The 18559-nt window shown below is 47.5% G+C and overlaps 1 non-coding gene across 1 annotated transcript; it reads left to right on the top strand.

The window, feature by feature from the left end:
• The first annotated feature begins 17389 nt into the window (after positions 1 to 17389).
• Positions 17390 to 17496, top strand: LOC121134615. Its single transcript, XR_005871708.1, has one exon. It is a non-coding gene; the product is annotated as a U6 spliceosomal RNA (small nuclear RNA).
• The last annotated feature ends 1063 nt before the right edge of the window (positions 17497 to 18559 follow it).

Raw genomic sequence — 18559 nt, 5'->3', positions numbered from 1 at the left:
GCCCTGGTTGTCCTGGAACTTGCTTTGTAGACCAGGCTGGCCTTGAATTCAGAGATCTACCTGCCTCATCTCCTGAGTGCTGGGATTAAAGGTGTGCACTACTACACCCAACTTTGAAGGCACATATAAATATATATTATAGTATTTGTTTATTTTATTTCATGTACATTGGTGTTTTGCCTGCATGTTTGTCTGTGTGAGGATGTCGGATCCCCTGGAACTAGGGTTACAGACAGTTGTGAGCTGCCATGTGGGTGCTGGGAATTGAACTCAGGACCTCTGGAAGAGCAGCCAGTGCTTTTTTAACTGCTGAGCCATCTCTCCAGTCTCCAATATCCCATTTTCTGAATGCTACTTTCTAAATGGAAGAAACAGAGGCTGTACCTGAATCCTTTCACCACAATGGAAGAATCTGTGTGTTGCTGAAGCATCCTGGGGGGGGGGATAGGGATAAAAAGGGACATCCTCTGAGATCCTGACTCCTAGCCTGAGGTCTGAGCTCATTTACACCTTTTCAGTCCCATGAGCTGCAGGGTCTCTTTCATGTCACAGCTGACCTTGCTGCCTTTCTGGGTTCCAGGGAACAAACCCTGCCAGATATATTGAGTGAAGAGACCTCACAGGTCAAGAGAATTGGCAAATCCCTAGAATTCACAGAGCCCTGACACCTGGCAGTTTGGCCATTTACAAGTCATCATTTCTGGCTCTCATTTGTTCACTGAGACATCCCAGGACAGTCAGTCTATGGACCCAGCTCTTTGTGGGAGTTTCCTTGAATGAAACCAGCCAGGGGGTGGTGATGGTGGTGGTGCACAGCTTTGATATTGTATGTGTGAGCATCTGTGTCTGTCACTGCTGAGTCTTCTGGAAATGATGACTTGTTTAAGAAAAACTCACTGGGAGGGATCTGGCTGCCACAGTGGGAAAGTGTTGAGAGACTGAGGGAAGTTAGACAAACCCAAGATTTCATAGGGATTATTAGGGACTACATCAGGGACATGTCTTTGGCAGCAGTGACATAGGAAGGTTCCTCTCTTGAGGCAGGAGGAAGGAACCTATGCCCTAAGGTAGGCAAAGATCATCTCAGCCTGATGCAACCAGGATGCAGCTAGCCTTTCTCAAAAGGATGGATGTGTCAGATGTCAGTCAAGTGGCTGACACAAAAGGCTAGGCTGACTATATTAACGACTTTGCATATTTTACAGGGGTTGGAGTGTGGCCACAGTCACCTGGATGGAAAAAATGGCAGTTAGGACCAAGATGGCTGCAGTCATATCATGACCTTGACACCCACTCTTCCACTTGAGGCTTCTGCTCTGCCTCCAGACCACATGGTGGACAGCCATACAGAGCTTCCTTCTGGGGCCTTACCCCAAGGGAAATGGTGGGGAGACCTACACAAGACCAATAGACTGCTTCTATGAACTGCAGTCTTGATTGAAGGTTTAACATAGAGAAGCTGAATGGGAGATGTCTTAGTGGGCAAGCATGAGATTCTGAGTTCAGATTCCCGGCAACCATGTAAAAAGCAGGCATGGAAGCATGTGCTCCTGCTGCTGTTGTTTGGCTGGCTGAAACTTCGGGCAATGAAACACGAACGACGAAACTCAACAAACCCACATGGAGTTTATTGGGAAAGGGAGCGAAGGGAGGGGTAGGTGTTGGCCAACCGGGAACAGAGATGGAAGGGGGAAGGGAAGAGAAAAGAAATAAAGACACACACACACACACACACACACACACACACACACACACACACACAGAGAGAGAGAGAGAGAGAGAGAGAGAGAGGGAGGGAGGCAGGGAGGGAGGGAGGGAGGGAGGGAGGGAGGGAGGGAGGGAGGGAGGGAGGAGAGGGAGAGAGAGGGAGAGGACAGGAGAGAAGAGGGAGACAGGAAAAGTCCGGAACAGCAGGAAAGAGGAGATGAGGGCGGGAAAGAGAGAGTGGAAAGAGAAGAGAGCAGAAAGAGATGAGGGCAGAAAGACCGCTAAGTGGGCGGGGTCTTTCTCTTAAAGGGGTCCTTTGCATCTGAGTGCAGACTCCGTGGAGCCCAGGGCTGACCAGGATACTTCCTGCCTGAGTGCATTCTGCCAGAAGACTGGGGCCGGCCAGCGTAATACCTGAATCCTTATACCTGTAACCCTAATACCAAGGAGAGAGGACAGGCAGGTCCCAGAGTATGTCTAACCCAGTTGATGGGCTCCAGATTCAGTGAGAGTGTCTGTCTGAAGAAGTAGGGACTCTGAAAGGGCTGGAGGAAGATATCTCAACACTGTGCCCTGATCTCCACATGATTGCACACACATACATATAATGCACACACACAAATGAAAAAATAAGAAAGCAAACTGATCTGAATTCCCTGAGTGAGTTGTTCAAAATCATTATAATCTCTCTGTCTCTCTCTGGTTGAGATTGGGCTCTCATGATGTAGCCCAAGCTGGATCAATCTCATACACAATGGGATTATAAGTGTGCCACTGTGCCCGTCACTGTCGTTCTGAAGAGGCCGCTGCTGGCCTTTATTTCCCCCAGGCCAGCGTGGGTAGCTCTTCCTTCGTGGCTTCATCCGTTTTGACTCAAATCTACCCAGGGCTGGGTTTGGTGGTTTGTACTCATGGAACCCTACACACATGTTCTCCAGTGTGTGGGAAAGAGCCCCCCAAAACAGGCAGTGATGATTTGGCTAGCATTGTAGAATATTATTTTAACTAGGCAAAGATGTGTTACAACTGTTTATGTTGCAGAATAGTACTTTAACTGTGTAAAGGTGTGTTCCATTTGTTTTTGCTGAATTTGTTTGATTATGAAAAGATGTGTTGCTGTTCCACCTTGCCTGCCTAAGGCATCCCATTGGTCTAATAGAAAGCTGAATGGCCAATAGCTAGGCAGGGCTGGTGGGCAGAAAGAATAAGTAGGAGGGGAGACCTAGGCTCGAGAAAGGAGAAGAGGATGAAGGAAAAGAGAGGGACTCGCCTGGGGCCAAAAGCCAGGCAGCCACCAGACAGACAGACAGACAGACAGACACAAGAAACAGTGAAAGATATAGAGAAAGAAAGACAAAGTATAGATAAAGAGAAACAGGATAATTTAAGTTATAAGAAATGAGAGTTAAGGTAAGACTGAGCATTCATAACAGATGACAAGTCTGTGTGCCATGATTTGGGAGCTGGTTGGTGACCCAAAGGAAAGCCTAGTACAGGCTAGGCTGGCTGACTAGGGAGCTCCAGGGATCTTTCTGTCTCTGCCTCCCATCGCTGGGATTTTAGATGAGTGCCACCGTACCTGGCTTCATCACATGGAAGCTAGGGAGTCAAACTCAGGTTTTCACAATAGCAAGCATCTTCCTGGCTAAACCATCTCCCCAGCCCTGATTAATAAGGTCTATGTGGAGGAATAAAAACAAAACAGAAAGGAGAAAGAAGATAAAACATTAAAGGGAAGGAAAGATGAACATCATGTGTTTGTGCGCCCAGTGGTGGCCCAGGAAAATAAAAGATCCGTTGAGAATCCATAAAACCATTGCTGCTCACCGAGGGTTTCCTGCGATGGGCAGTTCCTTAGTACTCACCACAGGAAGGCACCGAGTTAGTGACAGTCACACCATCACATCCTAGTACACCTTGTCTACTCTCGTGAGTGACACACTGGCCCCATAATGGATTCCAGTTTCAGAATCTATGGAGGCATCCAGAGTGTCCACACAATGTAAGAGCTTTTATGTTTCATACAACTCTTACAAATATTTTATTTCTTTAATATGTGTTTGCATGCATGTCTGTGTATGGGGTTTGTGCACATGACTATGGTTGCTCACAGAAGCCAGAAGAGGGTGTCAGGTCCCCTGGAGCTAGAGTTTCAGGCAGGTGTAAGCCACCCAACATGAGTGTGGGAACTTTACCCTGGTCTCTGCAAGAGCAGTATGCACTTTTAACCACTGATCCATGTCTCCTGCCCCTTAATTCAGGAACTCTAACAGTCTCTCAAGCTGGAGAAGATCTAGATGTAAGCGTCCTTCGAATGTGGCACAGACAAATGCAATTGGTGCTTGTGGAGTACAAGGTGGCAGCATGAAAGCCATGACCTTCCTCCCCACACCTCCTAAGTGAACATGTAATGATGAAATGAGGGGTTAGTCACACGATAGTGTACCGTCTGCAGTGAGCCTGGCAGAACAGAGCAGAGCAGATCACCTTTGTGGGAAGATGTCTTCAGTCTCTCTCTCTCTCTCTCTCTCTCTCTCTCTCTCTCTCTCTCTCTCTCTCACACACACACACACACACATACACACACACATTTGTAGCCACTTTAAGAATGACCTCAACAACCTCTCCCATACCCACCTGCTCCACATCTCAAGTGGACACTGGCTCCTTAAGAGTCAGGGGCAGGACCTGAATACCTTTCATTCCTATTTTAATAACTATTGATTATTATTGTCAATACCTTTACTTGGAAGCAAGGACACTCAGGTCAAGAGTGGAATGGAGTGAGTTAGAAATGGTCATTCCTAGGCTGGCCTTCAAATTCCGGAGTGATAGCAGTCTGGGTTATTGGGAGGCCCCAGGGATGATGCCCCTGTGATTTTATCTGTGCTGCGGCTAATCACCCACCCAGGGCAAAGCAGGAAGAGAAGTGCAATGACAGCCAGTGTCACTCTTGCACAAGGCCAGCTGAGTAAAGATGACTCAGCAAGCCCACACTGGGCAAAGGGTGACCGAGGACTTACTGTGAGTCTCAGTCACAGGTCAGGTGGGGGATCTGAGCTGCACAGCGGCCAGGCCAGTGTACAAGGCGGTGGCAGAGAGAGAGGCCCGCACACAGAGGCCATGCTTCTACAGACACACAGAGCAGCATTTGTGGTGATTCAGGTTGCATATTGTCAACTTGACAGGATCTAGAATCATCTAGAAAACAAGCCTCTGGGCTTGGCTGTGAGGGTGTTGCCTAGATCACGTTAATTAAGGTGCGAAGACTCATTTCACCTGTGGGAGCACCATGTCATAGCCTGGGATACCAGGCTGAACAGAGACGGCAAGCTGAGCTCCGCATTTATCTGTTTTCTGATTGCACATGCAATGTGGCTGGCTTCTTCAAGCTCCCAGTGTCATGGCTTCTAAACCATGATGACTGCACCCTCGGACTGTGAACCAAAATAAACCCTTCCTTATGTAAGCTGCTTTTTTTTTTTTTCGAGACAGGGTTTCTCTGTGGCTTTGGAGGCTGTCCTGGAACTCGCTCTGTAGACCAGGCTGGCCTCGAACTCACAGAGATCCGCCTGCCTCTGCCTCCCGAGTGCTGGGATTAAAGGCGTGCGCCACCAACGCCCGGCTTGTAAGCTGCTTTTAAAAAGTCATTTTATTGTTTTATGTGTATGAGTGTGTTTGCAAGATGTACATGCACCGCATGCGTACCTGATGCCTGCTAAGGTCAGAAGAGGGTGTTAGGTTCCCTGGAACTAGAGTTACAGACAATTGTGAACCACCATGTGGGTGTGGGGGATCGAATCAATTTCCTCTGCAAAAACTACAAGTGCTCTTATCTATGCAGCTAACTCCCCAGCCCCTCTGTAAGTTTCTTTTATCGGAGTATTTTGTCACAGCAATGAGACATGTGATTTACACAGTGACTAATACAGTGTGTCTTCATGATAGGAATAAAAGCAACATTGTTAATTAACAATCAGTCAACCAGAAATTGAAACAAAAATAGAAATGACACAAAACCCAAACATGCATAACATTTAACACCCCTTTTAGCCCCATCTGAGAACAAAAGGAAGCCAAAATTACAAGTTCAAATGAGAGAAAATAAAAAACATTGTGTCAAAAATGATGAGGTCCAGGGGTTGGAGAGATAGCTCACTGATGAAGAGCAATGGATGTTCTTGCAGAGGACAGGGATTCTGTTCCCAGCATCCACATGTCTGCTCACAACCATCTGTGATCCTGGTTCCAGGGCACCTGACATCCTCTTTTGGCCTCTGCAGACACAAGACATGCATGTGGTACATAAATATGCATGTGGGCAAACACATGAAATAAATCTTTGTATTTTAAGTGACGAGATCCAGCTAAGATAGGATTGAAAGGAAAACTGTCATTTCTGAAAATTAAAAAGAGAAACACAGCTGAGCGAATAAAATGTTGAACTCATGAAGACATAAAGAGAGCAACCAGATAGATGTAGGAAGAGACAGGAAGAATGAATGAATCTGAGTCCTTAACTGAAATACAATTAATTAAAGCGGGAGCTGCATGATGGGCAAAACGCCTCTAGAGGGCGCTCCTGGCCAGCCTAATGAAGGTGAAAAGACAGCTCAGGGGAAACAGCATTGAGAACAGAAGAAAAAGCACAAGACTCTTAATATGCATTTTAATTGCATAAATAATGCATGGATGCATGTTTATTGGAGATAGGAGTCAAATAAAAAAAATAGACCGAGCAAAATGCTGAGGTCCTAGTCAACAGGGTCATTGGGGCTGCCTGCTTGACAAGCGAAAAATTTTCCCCCAGATTTCTGGCGACTGAAAGCAGGGACAACAGCCTTAGAAGGCTCCCACTCCTCTGAGGCCTTTCTCCTTGGCTGTCCCTCTTTATCCTGTTGTCTCTCTGTACATAAGCACCCTGGAGTCTCTGCACTCCTGAGTTTCCCTACTCAAGTCCAGTGAGATGGGACCAGGCACCCCCGATTGCCACATTTCAACTCAGTCACTTTATAAAGGTTGTGACTCCAATCATAGTCCCATTCTGAGGTGCAGGGTAGAGGTGGGCATAGGGGTGAGGCCAGGGCTTCTACATGCATTTGGAAGGTCACAGTTCAGCTGGTGACACTCGCATGCCCTCAAGTTCTAGATTTCTTTCCAGGAGCCACATGATTGAGCACATTGGCAGGGCCAGCACAGAGTCAAACCAAGGCTTGGCAGGTTTGGCATTACTCCTTCCTATGCCTACACACTGTGGTCAAATCCCACTAGGTAGCAGCTGTTCTCCTAGCTGAGTAAGCATGGTTCGATGGAGAACTATTATAAACTAGAATTCCCAGGTTCCCTCAGAGTTCCCAGTCCACTTGTGGTAGCAAGTCCTAACTCCCCCTCCCAACGCCATCCAGCACCACATTCCAGATCCTACACAGTGTGGAGTCTACACCCTTGGCTGCTCGTCAAGCCTGGCAGGGGTCGCACAGTGGTGTGCACTCCACCCCAGAGCACGTGCCTGGGATGGGAACCTCACAGGCTCTGGGAGATTGCAGAGTCCCAGGCACACAAAACTGGATCTGGAAGAGGGCTGGGTCTGGGAACCAACTGGAAATGGTTGGAATTAGTCAGTGGTTCACCCAAGAGGATAATGTCTTAGTCTCTTCTGATACTCTCATAAGACCAATAAGACATTTGGGGGCAGCAAGTGAGACCATGTTACTGATGAGCAAGCTGAGACCCTGAAAGCCACTGGGGAAGATTCAATTAAATGGCTCTGTAAGCAGCATTTTGACTAGAGTGTGAACCTATAGATTAAGAGGCTCACACACAAATATTTTATTGTAACTCCATGCATATGACAATTGAGTTCTTAAGTACAATGAGCACTGAATAGTGAGAGCCAGGGTTCTCTGCTAACAAGCAAGCCACAAGTAAGGAAGGTTGGGGTGGGCAGTTAAGTGGTAGAGCTCTTGCCTAGCACCTGTGGGATCCTGGACTCAATCCCCAGAGTACCCAGAATTTCTTGTTGGATTTTCTCCTGGGGACCGCCGGCTCCCAAGTAACAACATGGAGACTTATTATTAATTATGAAAGCTTGGCCTTTAGCTTGGGCTTGTTCCCAATTAGCTCTTATAAGTTAATTAACCTGCTTTCTATAAATCTACGGTTTGCCATGTGGCTTTTTCCCTCTTTTCCATTCTGTATGTCTGACTTCCTCAGTGTCTTGCTGGCGTCCGCCACGTGACTAGATCCACCCTGAGTTCCTCTCTCCTTGAGGTCCCGTCGCTTCTCTTCTGCTATTGGTCATTTAGCTCAAACCAACAAGATGGCACCTTAGCAAAGACACATATACACAGTGTGCAAAAAGATTATACCACAGCACCCTGGCACTGCAAAAATAGTTCACTAAGAAACCACTAGGATGAACTCCAGGTAGTTTCAGTTTGTAATCAGGAATGGAAGTAGAAACTATTATTTGTAATAAATAAATATACATACATGTATATATACACATAGTTGGGCAAATACAAAGGCAAACACACGTTTTGAAAGCTCTCATTGTGTATTCTTGGGATTTCCACAGGCCAAAAGACACCCCAGAAACACATATCTTGACATCTTGTGGTTGAGTGTTAGCCTCTCAGGACCACTTGGCAGTAAAAGGAGACAGAGTTGCCTGTGGAGTGGATTTGGTGTGTGGTCAGGAAAGTTACAGGTGAGCCGGGCTCAGGTTATGGCACCCAGAGCAGGGAAGCATGCGGAAGACAAAGGACCAGAAGGTCTGCAGCATCCTGAGGCCATTCCTTGTGGCTAAACCTGGACCATGTCAGTGCTGAAATCAAGGTTGGGTTATACCCTCTCTGAGCTGTCGTCGGCACTCTAATCAATGTGCACTTGTGTTCACTGCCACTGTCCTGTCCATGAAACATGAACTTTGCAAAAGTGGGGACTCAGGAGTCTGTTTTCTTCATTCACATGCCCCAAGCATACAGGGCCGTATCAGTACGAACATGAGCCTCTGGTCTACAGTGTACACTCAATACGAATGTATACATTGATGGGATTTTTCTCTTCTTCCCTTTGCCACACAGATCTGGGACACTAACTCTTCTGATGAAAACAAAAATAGAGCCTTCTGGATCATTGAACACTAAGAAGCAGCTGCCTGAACCCCTGCCTCAGAGCATCCAAGACACACATAGGTGGGCAGGAAGAGTTCCAGGAAAGCAGAGGAACCTAGAACATTCCCCCAAGAAGGACCCTTGGTAGACTGGGAGCCAAGACCCCATGAGAAGGTGACTTTTGAGAGGCCAGCTGAAACCCACAGCATTGTTTTAATCTCAGCTGAAGTCCTCCCACTCCAGTGAGGTCATTCCATGGTCACCTGTGGGTACCGGAAAGGGACAAGGACAGCACATCTATATTCTAGGGCTGCAGATAACAGTGCCACTCACCAAGAGGATTAAAACAACAGGGGATACATTGTCACAGAGTTCTGAAGACCAGAATTTAGAAATCTAGGTCTCCATACGTCATACACCTGTGAGGTCCCCTTCTTGTTCCTAGGACTCGGGCACAGTGCCTGTCTCCACTGTCACACAGTTGGATTCAGGTCCCCTGGAACTGGAGTTATGCACAGTTGTGAACTGCCACGTGGGTGCTGGGAATTGAACCTGGGTCCTTTGAAAGAGTAGTCAGTGCTCTTAACCACCGAGCCATCTTTCCAGCCCCTCAGGGTCACCATCTGGAAAGTTCTTTCTTATTTCCTTTGGTCCCAGGGTTCTACCTCTGGACTTGACATTTCAGGGCCTGTAGACCTTGCAGGTACCTCCTAAAGTCCCCAGAGGCAGTTCAGAGCCTCTGGAATGATCACGGAGTGGCTGGTCCTTCTGTGACGGTGTCTGTGCTCTGAGCAGGAGCCCTGTGAGGGATAATAATGTGCAGTGTGAACACTGCAGAGATTTGAGATCATCAACATCTGACAATAAATGGGAGGAGCATGAGAAGATGGCCCATGCACAGGAGGATGGGAGTGTTGGATGAAATGACAGGAGCATCAAGTCAACAGTACACGTGAAGGACCCAACCAGCCCTGCTCTGTGTCACAGACGGTACCAAACGCCTGCTTCCTGCCCTCAAGGCAATTATAATCTGTTTAGGACTTAGACATAAAACACAGGAGAAATGAGATGGCAAAGCATTTAAATAGCAATTCACAACCCCACCACCTCCATTAGTTGTCAAATGAACCGCAGAAGCAATAACAAACAATACTGGAATTGTGAGCTGGGAGAGGTTATTTGGTTGTTTGTGGCATCAATAGGTGCCTACTTGCTTGCTGGGGGAAATGAAGGGTTAACAAACGTGGCAGTTTGGAGAGCATTGAGTATCTGGGGTGTTTATAATAGCAATAGCCTCCATTTATTGAGTGCTTACTACAGAAGGCAGCAATTCGCATACCTTACTGCCCTTGCCTCCAAGTCTCTGTGCAGAGTTTTCCATATTCTGTTTCAACTAAAACCAACACTCCTGAAAGAGATCAGTCCCAGTCTCAGATCCAAACTGCACCAGAGGTTTATTGGCAATCTGACTGGGGTGATGAAGGAATGAAGAAAGGACAGACACTTAGACACATGCACAGAAAAGCTGGGATTGGATGGGCCCTGCTGGCTCTGATGGAGCAGTACCAACTCTACAACAGCCTGGAACCTAAGAGCATGTATTATGTACAGCAGGACAAGTGGGGGGTATTAGCTAGTCTTGGTGGGTGGTATCTGTCCGGGAGCATTCTCAGGCTATAAACATCCTGGAAGAGAAGGCTGCCATCATGATTTCTGTGAACTCTGTCAACATGCCCATATAGCCAGGAGGAAGGCCTTGCTAATTCCCATGGTGGGTGGTATCCATCCTTGTCAATAAGCAATGCACCTTCTGTTCCCCACAGTGTTTCTGCTGCTATAATGAAGTCCAAAGGACAGTGGGTGTCAATGTGGACTGGCAAGCAGGAGGCGAGAGGGGTTAAGGAGACCAGCATGGAGGGGAGAGATTTAAGACTGGGGGTGGAGGTGGAGGCGGGGGTGCAGATCTAGATTGCTAGAGGAATGGCTGTAGTCAGGAGGGGGCAGTCTGTGGGATCTGGGAGAGCTGTTCTCTGCCCTCTCCACCTCAAGAAGGTAAGATGTTCACAGTATTGTAAGCTAATGAGTTTGTGGTACCTTGTTACAGTAGCTACAGGCAACCAACAGTACATCACTAAACGATTATTTTTATTTGTGTGTGTGCACACATGCCTGAGCACACCAAAAGAGGGCAGCAGATCCTGAGAGACTGAAGTTACAGATGGTTGTGTGATACCATGTGAGTGCTGGGAACGGAACCTGGGTCCTCTGGACGAGGAACAAGTGTTCTGAACCACTGAGCCATCTCTCCAGCCCTTCTGCCTCATTCGTTTGTGGGAGAGTCTCAATTAAAGCCAGAGTTCACTGATATGGCTACCCAGTCTGCACCAGGAATCCTCTATTTTCACCTTCTAAGGTTGGAATTATGGATGAGTTGCTACAAATACCTGACATTTATATGGCAATGCCTCCTTCCAAGCCACGTTTCTCTCACTCACCTGAGATTTATTTGTATTGTTGCTTGTGGTTATAATTCATTTATGCTCATTGCCATCTAATATCCCATTGTGTAAATAATTTACATGTTTGCCCATTGGTGATGATGTTTGGATTATTACCAGTATGGGGTTGTTGTAAAAAGAGTTTTATGAATTGTTGTAGTTACTTTTCTATTGCAGTGACGATCTATAAAAGGAAGCATTTAATTTGGGGCTTGATTACAGTTTCAGAGGGCGAGTCCATGACTAACATGGTGGGGAGAATAGCGATGGGTAGGCAGGCATGGTCCTAGAACAGTAGCTGAGAGCTCACATGTTGAGACAACAATCACAAATTAGAGAGGGAGAGAGCGCTAAGTGGGAATGGTTTGCACTTTTAAAGCATCAAAGTTCACTCCCGGTGATACTCCTCTCCCAACAAGACCACACCTCCTAATCCTTCTGGAACAGTTCCACCCACTGAAGACTAAGCATTCAACTATATGAGCCTGCAGGGACGGTTCTCATTTAAATCACCACATGAGCCTGCTGTCATGTGGCTTGTTGGGTACATGCAGGCTTTTCTGTTGAGTGTGCACTGAAGAGTGGACTTGCTGGGTCGTGGGGTGTGTGCATGCTCAATCCCAGAAAACTGTCTCTCCAAATTGTCACCTGACACTTGTACCCGTTCCCCTTTGCCATGGATTAAATAACTGTGCCTCCAATTCAAATGTGGATAGTTGTTGTAGAATGTTATTTTAGTGTGTGTTACTTTGTTTGTTTGGTTTTGGTTTTACGAGACAGGGTTTGTCTGTATTGTTTTGGAGGCTGCCGGTCCAGCTTGGCCTCGAACTCACAGAGATCCGCCTGCCTCTGCCTCCCGAGTGCTGGGATTAAAGGTGTGCGCCACCACCGCCCGGCAAGTGTGTGTTACTTTTGTTTATGCTGTGAAACATTTGTTTAATGATGTAGATATGTGTTGCTTTTGTTTATGCTGCATTTGTTTAACTTTGTGAAGCTGTGATTCTTTGCCTGTCTCAAACACCTGATGGTCTAATAAAGCAGTGATCGGTCAATATGGAGGCAGGAGAGAGGATACATGAGACTGGCAGGCAGAGAGAATAAAAAGGAGGAGAAATCTGGGACGAGAGGGGGCAAGAGAGAACAAAGACATCAGGGGTCAGCCACCCAGCCACTGAGTAAGAATGAAAGTAAGATATACAGAAGTAAGAAAAGGAAAAAGTCCAGAGATGAAAGGTAGTCAAGATAATTTAAGAAAAGCTGGCAAGAAATAAGACAAGTTAAGGCTGGGCATTCATAAGTAAGAATAAGTCTCCGTGTATTTATTTGGGAGCTGGGTGGTGGCCCCCCCCAAAGAGCAAAGAGTAAGAAACAACCAACAACAGACGGTGTCTTAAAGTGGGGCCTTTTCAAGGTAACTTGGTCAGGAGGATGGAGCCCTCACCATGGAGTTAGTGCCCTTGCAGGAAGAGAGAGAGAACTGATTTTCTGCCTCTTTGCCCTCTGCCATGTGAGAGTGCAATGAAAAGGCAGCTTATCCTCACGGAGGAAGACACCCACACAGGACACTGGGTCTGTCAGCACCTCAGTCTTGACTGCCCAGCCTTTCCAACTGTGAGAAACAGCTCACTTCTTAAGCCACCCAGTCTGGTCATTCTTTAGTGCAGCTGCTGCTAACTGGACCAGCTCCCATCAGCAGTGCGTGGCTTCCTAACCATTTCATTCTTTCCATTTGTTGGAGCTTTTTCTTAACAGTTGTTTTGTGTTGACTCTTAGCATGAGTCGAGTAGAGTGGCTTTCAGAGCCCTGATTTCCCCAGGAAGCCAGCTGGGGGAGAGGGTGGCATTGAAAGAAAGCTGGGTTTTCTAATGGCCCCAGGAAATCACTCAAGATGAGGCATGCCTTCTTGAGGGAAAGCAGAGCAGAGAGACCTGAATTCTTTAGTGGCCTCAGGTGGGAAGCCACTTTCTTCTGGCTCGTAAGGGTCTGGGGGATGCGGGTGCATCAGGGCCGAGATGGGAGCAGGCGAGAGCATCCTTCTGCAGCGGCCCACCTGTGCTTGGGGCTTCTGCTGCAGACAATGCTTATGGCCCCACGAGACCACTCAAGATGAGGCATACCTTCTTGAGGGAAAGCGGAGCAGGGAAATTTGGATTCTTTAGTGGCCTCAGGTGGGAAGCCACTTTCTTCTGGCTCGTAAGGCAGCCATTAGTTCCACTGTGTTTTGCTACCCTTGGAGGGTCAGGAGAGGCAGGCCCAGGTGGACACGCTGCAGGGGATGAGGCTCCAGCAGAAACCCACAGTGTCTTTACCTTCCCAACACACTGGGCGGATGCAGCCTTCCCAGTCCAGTGGGAAAAGGGGGGTGCCAAACCCATAGTCAGGAGACAGTGGAGCACTTCAAGAATCTTCCTTCCACCGGGCCAGAAACTGAGCCAACTGAAAGGTGTGATGGAAAACATTGGTTAGGAGCTTGGCACACTTGGCATGACAGAACTGCAACTGAGAAATCCCTTCCATCTGATTGGCCTGTGATATAATCTATGGGGGATTTTCTTGATTGCCAAGTGGCATAGGAGGGCCCTGCCCAATGTGGGCAAAATCATTATGAAACAAATAGCCTGGGCTGTGTGACAAAAATTGCGGACAGTGAGCCTGGGAGCAAACCAGAAAGCATTGTTCTTCTGAGGTCCCTGCCTTGATTTCCCTAAATCATGGGCTATCTCCTGCAAGCTAAAATGAACCCTTTCCTCTCCAAGTTACTTTTGGTCATGGTGTTCATCCTAGCAAGAGAAGGCAAACCAGGACAGTTTTCAGCCTTAGGGGCTGGTGTCTTTTGGGAGGAGGCAGGGAAGAAGAGGGAAGGGGCTTGATGCCTCAGGGGGTGCACATGGGAGGCAGAGGAGGCTGGACCTTGAGAACAGAGGGCAAGGTGGATGACTCCTGGGAGCTGCAGGAAAGAAGGCAGTAAAAACATTCTGGGCACAGCTTGGGGAAGGTGGATTCTTTGTTTTGTTTTTTGACAGGGCCTCATGTAGGCTAGCCTCAAACTCCCTAAGTAGCCAAGGATGACCCCTGCCTCCACCTCCCATGTGCTGGGAATACAGGCATGTGTGGCTATGCCCAGTTTTATGCAGTGCTGGGGATTGAACCAAGGGCTTCATGCATGCCAGGCAAGCTCTCTTCCAACTGAGCCACAGCCTAGTCTGGGCTGTTATCGTGGGGAGACTTGTATTGGAGGCATTTCTCTGAGGGATTTGAGTTCTCCAGAGTTCAGATGTTTCTCATTAACACCAAAGAGCACCCACAAACTAGGAATGCGTGGCCACACAGCGAGGAGTCTGTTCCTAAGGGAGGTGCGCCAGGTTAAACCCTACCACCATCTGAGTTACAGTTACTGCAGAAGAGAAATAGAAGCTGTTATGAAAATCCTCTCCATTCTGCGGCTCAGTGCAGCCCCAGCTAGTCAATTACCAACACTCTCTGTGGGAGGAAGGCTGACCTGAAGACTTCTCTAGTCCCCCTACCCTCAGTGAATACTTGGTGGCTTTTGACCCTACAACTGTTACTACTTAGGGAAAAAAGGTTTGAAAGAAACTGCCCCCCAAAGAGGGTGGCACTATTAGGAGGTGTGGCTTTGTTGGAGTAGGTGTGGCCTTGTTGGAGGAAGGGTGTCACTGTGGGGACAGACTTTGATACCACCTTTTGCTTGGTATCTTTTGTTCAAGATACCACCCAGTGTTTCAAACCATTTCCTGTTGCCTGCAAGATGTAGGATTCTCAGCTACTTCTCCAGCACCATATCTGCCTGCATGCCACCATGTCCCCTCCATGACAATAATGGACTGAACCTCTGAACTGTAAGTGAGCCATCCCAATTAAATGTTTTCCTTTATAAGAGTTGTGCTGGCCATGGTATCTCTTCATAGCAGCAGAAACCCTAAGACACAAGACTTAAACATTATTTTTAAGCATGTAGACCCATGCATGGTGGTTCATATTTGTAACTCTAGCCCTTTTGGAGGCTGAGGCCAGAGTATCAATGATATTGCTGGGAGTTGGAGACCGTCCTGGGCAAAAACAAAGACAAAAAAGGATGTAACTGGGCTGTGGTGGTGCGTGCCTTTACTGCCAGCATTCCGGTTTAGTCCACAAAGCCTGCAGAGTATGAGCTCCTGCCATGTGACTGAAAGTCCCTGTCACAGGTCCCATATCAGATTGCATGACATGGTCCAATCCTCAAAGATTAACAGAAGCTCTTATCAGTCAAAGCATCCCAAGGGCTCACATAGGACCTCTCAGGGTCCAAGAATTACTACGATGGTGTGGGCAGGACCTTGCATACACACAGTCAGACTTCTGTATCTAAGGGTTCCATATCCATGGATTTAACCAACTTATGATTGAAAATATGAATACAGTATTGCTATTGCCAATGGCGTTTGCACTGTATTAGGTATAAACAGTCTAGAGACGGTGATACTGGGGTGTCTGAGAAACTGCTTGAGAAAGCTATGTGGAGCATGCAAGCAAGCAGTGTTCCTCCATGGCCTCGTTCTTACCTTGGGCTCCTGCCCTGACTTCCCTTCTTGATGGACCGTGATCAGAACATGAAAGCCAAATAAGCCCTTTTCTCCTCAAGTTACTTTTAGTCACGTTGTTTTTTATCACAGCAGTAGAAAGGACACTGAGACAAACTGAGAACAAATTTCCTCATCCATTTTGTTTCTTGGTCCCAAGACACAAACTGCTCAGCTCAGCCATATTAAAAACAGGCTTAAAAATAAGTGCCAAAATGAACGTTTCCTCCATTTTAAGCAGTTCTACCAGTTATTTAGTCCTACTGGCAATAAAAGGAATGTAGAGACTTAGACAAAGGGAACACAGAGACAGAGGGAGGGGTCTGCTAAGGGTTGCTCTACAGGGCTCACTTTCCTCAAGGGCTTGAAGTGCAGCCACCATGGACGCAGCCGGCTATCTCAAGGCCTTTATAGATTGTCCTCTCTTTTCCCTCTTGCTCTCCACTCCCCTCTATACTTCCTGGATCATCTTTCAAAAACACAACCCCGACTTTTTCTTTGTCATGGGGGTATGCTTCTAGGAAGCCCAGGGTCAAAGAGGTGACAGCTATATCTGCCATTTACAGGACTTGGCTGTGCCCTGGGCACTCATGGGAACTTGACATGAGCCCTCAAAAGCTGTTGTCACCTTGCCAGGGAATGAGCTATTCACAGCCTCATTTGACAGGTGATGACACAAGAGGCTTGAAGAAGCTTTGCTAAAGACCCAGTGCAGACCAGGCCAGTCAGTGTCTAGACTGGCTCTTTCCTGAAGGCCCAAGGCAGCGCTTTCAGAAGTGGGGGTCAGAGCTGGGTCTGTACTGCCTGGTTATTCTCAGCCAGTAAACACCAAATTTTCATTGTGGCTAAATAGTCCTGACAGGAGACAGGGAGACTGGGTATGCCACTTTTCTATTCTATAAGGACAGGACAGTTAAACTTATGTGGTAGAAATAACTCATACATGCCATTAAGTGTTTGTTCTGAGTTAAGCCCCATCCCAGATGGGTGCTGGATTCATTTGCATTTGGATTCTGGCAGACACTAATCAAAGTCAGCATGGCTGGGAGTGTCTGAACCCTCTGCTCTCTCCTTGAAGCCCCAACAGCAGGCACCAACAAGAAAAGGAATGTGGGGTCTGGGGAGATGGCTCAGTGGTTAAGAGCACAGACTGCTCTTCCAGAGAACCCAGGTTCAATCCCCAGCACCCACATGGCAGCTCACATCTGTCTGTAATTCCAGTTCCAGGGGACTCAACACCCATGGCAAACCACTAAAGCACATAAAATAAAAATTTTTTAAATTGAGAAGAAATAGGATGTGGTCAAGGTCTAGCCTTGGAGACCACTGTTGGGGCTGAACAATCAAGATTGGCTGAGGCTAGACCAGTATGTGTGTGTGTGTGTGTGTGTGTGTGTGTGTGTGTGTGTGTGTGTGTGTAAGGGGCAATAAAAAGGATCAGTCAGAGATATAATGAGGAAGAAGTCGTAGACATGAGAGGCATGACACTATGGTGCTCGCTTCGGCAGCACATATACTAAAATTGGAACGATACAGAGAAGATTAGCATGGCCCCTGCGCACGGATGACACGCAAATTCGTGAAGTGTTCCATATTTTTGACTGATGATCAAAGGGATTAAGACTGGGCTGGTTTAACCCCCAGAAACAGCTGACCAGACAAAGGTTAACTCTTGAATCCCAGGCATCAGCCTGGGAATCCAGCATGGGACTGATCAAGACACTATGGCTCTCAGGGACTCAGCTGACCACCTGACCAGAGGGACAACACTCAGCTCTGAGTGTTGCTTCCTGTTCCTGTGTGACCTGCTGGCTGAAGATGGGATGCCAAGTGCTTTATTTCACCTACAACACGCCTGCCACATTCTTGGGTCACCAGCCCCCCCTACCCAAATACAGTACAACTTGAAGACTCAATTACTGTGTCTGTTCACCGGCGCTAGTGGTGGCAGGCAGCACTTTTCTGGTCACCCTTGTACAAGTATGACCTAATGATGTGACCATACATCCATAGGATGTGACTCCCATCACCATTATCTTCACAGACCAGTAGTGACCTGCCCAGGACCATAGGAAGAGGCCTGAGCCCCTCCCATTCTTCACAGGGGCGGTAAAGAGGAGGAAGGGGGAGAAGCCATGCATCACCCTGCCACCAGTCTGGGAGTCCATTTCTGTCATACATGGAGTAAATGGGTCTATTCCCCATGAGTTATCTGCTAGCCGGCAGCACTATCCATCTGTTCATTAACACAATTAACAAAAAACAACTCCAATGAGCCTTCTGACTCCCAGCCTGGGGGCCTAACTACATAACATGGGAATGACTCTTTATTAAGTCTGATCAAAGGCTTATTGTTCTGTAGTTAGAAACCATGGCCCCTCCTCGCAGGCATATGGCCTGTGAACAATATTCAGATGAGCCTTTGATTTGGGTCCAACCGAAACCTTCTTTGGATCCCCATCTCCCTCATTTGCACAGGCCTTGATGGAGACAACAGTGAGAGGCTGTAGTTTTTTGCTTTGGCTCTGGGCCTGTTGTTGCAGCAAGCAGGAGGCAAGGAAGTGATGCCTGTGGGAATGAAGCTAGGAGCCTAGATGGGACAAGGACTGGAGAAGGGGGCATGTGGAGTCCTCCATTCTCTTGTTGAGGCCCTTACAGCAGG

Source organism: Mesocricetus auratus, unplaced genomic scaffold (assembly GCF_017639785.1).
Source record: "Mesocricetus auratus isolate SY011 unplaced genomic scaffold, BCM_Maur_2.0 Super-Scaffold_100028, whole genome shotgun sequence".
Taxonomy (NCBI): Eukaryota; Metazoa; Chordata; class Mammalia; order Rodentia; family Cricetidae; genus Mesocricetus; species Mesocricetus auratus.
This window is presented reverse-complemented; position numbering and strand designations above follow the sequence as displayed.